This window comes from Benincasa hispida, chromosome 2, assembly GCF_027475165.1.
Source record: "Benincasa hispida cultivar pf3 chromosome 2, pf3_genome.v1.1, whole genome shotgun sequence".
Classification (NCBI taxonomy): domain Eukaryota; kingdom Viridiplantae; phylum Streptophyta; class Magnoliopsida; order Cucurbitales; family Cucurbitaceae; genus Benincasa; species Benincasa hispida.
The window spans coordinates 42,417,014-42,422,129 of record NC_143479.1 but is presented as its reverse complement, the minus strand read 5'-3'; the positions used below and the strand labels follow the sequence as shown (position 1 = coordinate 42,422,129).

The following is a 5,116-nucleotide window of genomic DNA, read 5'->3' as shown; positions in this document are numbered from 1 at the left end:
ATTGTAGCTCTGATACCAAATCGTTAGGATATTTTTGTGAATTTTTTCTGCCTTGACAGTTGCTATAAAGATAGGACACGAGCTTTAGTTCATGCAACAAAATAGAGAAAACTAATTTCGATCAGATACACAGTGGAAGAACAAAGACATCGAGCAAAAAGAGAAGAGTTCAAATGATGAAGATGAAGAAGAAGAAGAAAGTGTGAAGATCGATTTATAATGGTTAAGTCGATTGTGACCTACGTCCACTATGAAGGCAGCAAGAAGATCTTTTATTAAGGAAGAAATAAATTAGCTAAGTACATAAACCCTCTAACTCTCAGTGATTTTGTCTCCCAGTATTAATACAACCTACGTCCATGAGCATTAATACAACTGTTATTTAAAGGTGAGTTTGTACACATGAGTTAGTTAGAGAAGCTAAAATTTCTTATGTAGTTCACAATAGCTCTTCATCTATATAGGACTACACGTCGTCTTGGTCGTGCTCATAAATTAGTACTTAAACATGTCCTCTGATATGTATGTCAACCACATAGTATTTATGTAATAAATGTAATCCTAGATTTTAATAGAAGGAATGAATTGTAATAAAAAAATAATTAAATGATCATTAAATAATAAAATATTATTTACGAGACTTTATGACATATATCCCAATAACAAATGTTTGCATTTTTTCAACCCTTTTTTTAATCAATAAGAGAGAGCTTTTCATATTCGATTGAAATTTTCCCACCAAGGTGCCAGTTTGGATTTTTGTAGGTAGTATTGATTTAAATTTTTATACTTTTAGTTGATAGAATGTCCTAATTAGTTAATTATATTAATTTTATATAAACGACAGTTAAAAAAAAAAAAGAAAAAGAAAAGAAAAAAACCACACACATATATATATATATAAAGAACAAACTATATATAGTAATAGAATATTCAAACTCTAATTTTCTAATAATACATTCTTTTAAATGGTGTAGTCATCCCTATATATTTTGAACCAAAACTACATTCCTTTTAAATTATACACATTCATATTTTTCATCTCTCTAACCAAATTATTGTCGGTAATTTGGAGATTATCTTAAGTTACATTAAATTTTCATGTTTCAATTACTTTTATACATTAATTTGCATAAATTATTGTATGCTTTAATTTCTTTATTCTACATTTTAAATTCTTAATCCTCTAGATCGATTATTCACCTTAACGTTGAGAAATATTTATTTAATAAGATAGATAATAAAGTTGTAATGTTGTGATTTCCTATTTTAGAGGACAATTGTGACAATTGTGATAAACAATACCATAAATTTATAAATGCATCCTAAAAAAAAATTCTTAATTTGTCACTATCCACGTACATTCTTTTTCTTGAAGTTGTTGATTTGTAGATTAAATATTTAACATGTTATTGTGAAAAAAACACACACATGTTTACTGTTCCTTTGCACATAATCAATATTTATGCGATATTAAATTGAGTGTAGTACTCAATAAGTTTTGCAGAAGACTATCATAGAATCGGCAAAAGAAAATCAAAAGGTTTAAGGAATAATAATATAAAACAAACCCTTTATTCCATTTGATTCAGAAAGAAAATACATTGTGTGTTGAAAGTAGACATAGAAAGAAATGAGAAAGATCAACAAGGATAGCGACAAAGACAAGTATCACTTGGCGTTCGAAAGAAAAAACACAATCCTATTGCCTTTGCTCCAAATTGGGCTTTACAACCACTCGTACACTCAACATCCTTACACCCTCCACCATGCAATGCTTTCTCACATAACATTTCACTTTCAACACTTCTCATCATCGTTTTTCCTGCATTCACCAAAATTCATTCACCGTATGTCAATAAACTATCAACTTTTTAAATATTGAACTTTGATGGTTTCATTTAGGTCGATACGGTAAATTGGTATAATTCATCATACAAGTAGTTAAAATGACAAAAATAAAAGCATTCATGTGATGAAAAAACTAAAAAAAAATAATAAAGCTAGGTAGGGGTACCATTGAAAATGATTAAAACCATAAGAACAATGGCTGAGAGGGAGATAGACTTCATGTTTCTTATTGATTAATCTTTGTGAAATTTTAAATGATAGTATTCAGGAATTGGTGTTTTGGGTATATATAAGAAAAACATGGGTTTGGTTTGCTGTAATTTTCCCTCTTTGCATTAATTTCTATAATCCTTTTTAGAATATTTTGGTGTCATTTTCAAATTTTCATTTAAGAAAAAAAATAGAATTGATTTGCTTCCATTTTTTTTTTTTTTTTTGGTAAAGTGGTCAAATGTATGAGGAATAGACACTTCCTTCTTGGGATTCAAATCCAATTATTCCATTTATGTAATAATTGGTTGTTAACTTATTGGTTAAATTATACATCGAGGAATAGAAAAACATGTTCATTTTATTTAATTAGTATCCTAAATCTAGTTATTGCCAAGGATACATTTCTTTTACAATACATTTCTTGTAAATACCCCTCAAAAAATAACAAAAAAAATAAAAAATAAAAGTGCACACACACTTATTGTCATTATATAATATTTTCCAAATAGTCTTTCAATTGCTCCTTTGTTATGTTCTCTCCACCATCCATCAGAGATTTGATCCAAATCGAAAGCATGACTTCCTGCAAGCAGAGAAAAATAGGCAAACATCATATAATAAGAACTCAATTACCCCACACAAGGAATTTATAAAATTCAAGCTAGGAAGTTGTGGAAAGATAACATGAGAATTTATGATTTCTAGTCTTCATGGAAATTTGCAAAGAAGGCCAAGATATCATGTTATGTTATAAACAACCACATAGAAGCTTGAATCATATAATAAAAATCCAAAATATACCAAAACATAAGCATAAACATACGAAAGAAGAAAGGAGGAAATTAGCATCTCCAACTAAAAAGTTTTACATTATCTATATAACTAAAAAGTAAAAAAACCCCTAAAGCAACATCAAAACTTCAAGCAACTAAAAATCACACCAAACAGATACAAGACTTCAATCAAATGAAACCACAAAAAACATCTCCAACTAAAAGATGCTATCGAGGGTTGATCCTAGATTATCCAAACAAGATTACAAGGACGAATTAGATTCAAATTGACGAAGAAGCATAATAAATGGTTAAACAAGAGATAACAAAAGATTTGACGATGATAATGAAGAATTAACCTAACCCACAATGCATGAATAACCTACAAACTACCATAGTGCAACCGGATTCATTGAGACAAATAATGCATAAATATAAACTACCAAAGGATGCCTAAGAAGTTCCACTACCATAAACCACTCAATGGAAGTCATAAACAACTAAGCTATGACTACCATAACTGTAGGATAGCCATATCATTCCAACACTGAATCTAATCTACAGTTTAGAACAAATAGACTTTTAAGATAAGCATCTTATAAATATTACCTTCTACTTGTTATTAATGTTGTTATGAAGTCTTTTTTGTATTGGGTGCACCTTCTCCACTTGTCAACCTTCTTAAAACATGTCTAATGCAATCTTCCTATCTTCCTTCCAAATCCCCAATAATCAAAATGTAGCCTTACACGTCAAACTTGAACCTAACAAAATGAAAAACTTCACTCAAAATCATTTCATTATTGTTCAAATGAGTTAGCTCAAAAATTCTAATTCAACTAGTTTCTAAAAGAACCATACTCTGAAATAGTTTAATTTTTATCTCAATTTAACATATGCGAACGATGAATCAATAATGCTAAAAAGAAAGTCTAAGAATTTAGAGTGATTGACTTATGAAAGTTAAAGAACTTAATTCAAACCTTAATTATTTTGAAATTTTAGTTCACAACTCCTAAATTTAAGGAACAATAATATAAAACAACCCTTTATTCCATTTGATTCAGAAAGAAAATGCATTGTGTATTGAAAGTAGACATAGAAAGAAATTAGAAAGATCAACAAGGATAGCGACAAAGACAAGTATCACTTGGCGTTCGAAAGAAAAAGCACAGTCCTATTGCCTTTGCTCCAAAGTAGGCTTTACAGCCACTCATACATTCAGCATCCTTACACCCTCCACCATGCAATGCCTTCTCACATAACATTTCACTTTCAACACTTCTCATCATCGTTTCCCCTGCATTCACCAAAATCCACTCATCGTATGTCAATAAACTATCAACTTTGTAAATATTGAACCATGATGGTTTCGTTTGGATCGATACGATAAATTAATATAATTCGTCATACAAGTAGTTAAAATGAGAAAAATAAAAGCATTCTTGTGATGAAGAAACTCAAAGAAATAATAAAGCTAGGTAGGGGTACCATTGAAAATGAGTAAAACCATAAGAACAATGGCTGAGAGGGAGATAGACTTCATGTTTCTTATTGATTAATCTTTGTGAAATTTTAAATGATAGTATTCAGGAATTGGTGTTTTGGGTATATATAAGAAAAATATGGGTTTGGTTTTGTGTAATTTTCCCTCTTTGCATTAATTTCTATAATCCTTTTTAGAATATTTTGGTGTCATTTTCAAATTTTCATTTAAGAAAAATAATAGAATTGATTTGCTTCTTTTATTTTGGGTAAAGTGGTCAAATGGATGAGGAATAGACACTTCCTTCTTGGGATCCAAATCCAATTATTCCATTTATGTAATAATTGGTTGTTAACTTATTGGTTAAATTATACATTGTGGAATAAAAAACTATGGTCATTTTATTTAATTAGTATCCTAAATCTTGTCATTGCCAAGGATACATTTCTTTTACAATACAATCTGCTAATAATGGGTTGTTAGAACTAATTTCTCTCCTCAAGTTAATTTTGACTCACTTTGTGCATGATAGCAATGTCAGTCTCAAGGACCACAACTTAAGAAAAATATTAATGAATAATTTAGGTCTCGTTTGGTAATCATTTTATTTTATTTTTAAATTAAGTCTATGGATACTACTTCCACCTCTAGATTTCTTCCTTTATTATCTACTTTTCACAAATAGTTTAAAAAACCAAGCCAAAATTTGAAAACTAAAAAAAATAATTTTTAAAAAGTTGATTTTGTTTTTTGAATTTGGCTAAGAATTCAATCAGTGTATTTAAGAAAGATG

General features: G+C 29.1%; 1 long non-coding RNA gene across 1 annotated transcript; it reads right to left on the bottom strand.

Annotated features, from left to right (window-relative positions):
- Positions 1 to 2,406: 2,406 nt before the first annotated feature.
- On the bottom strand, positions 2,407 to 4,446 carry LOC150037906 (uncharacterized). Its single transcript, XR_016527944.1, has 4 exons — positions 4,329 to 4,446; positions 3,988 to 4,137; positions 3,447 to 3,601; positions 2,407 to 2,647 (listed from the first exon to the last, which is right to left on the bottom strand). It is a non-coding gene; the product is annotated as an uncharacterized LOC150037906 (long non-coding RNA).
- Positions 4,447 to 5,116: the final 670 nt, after the last annotated feature.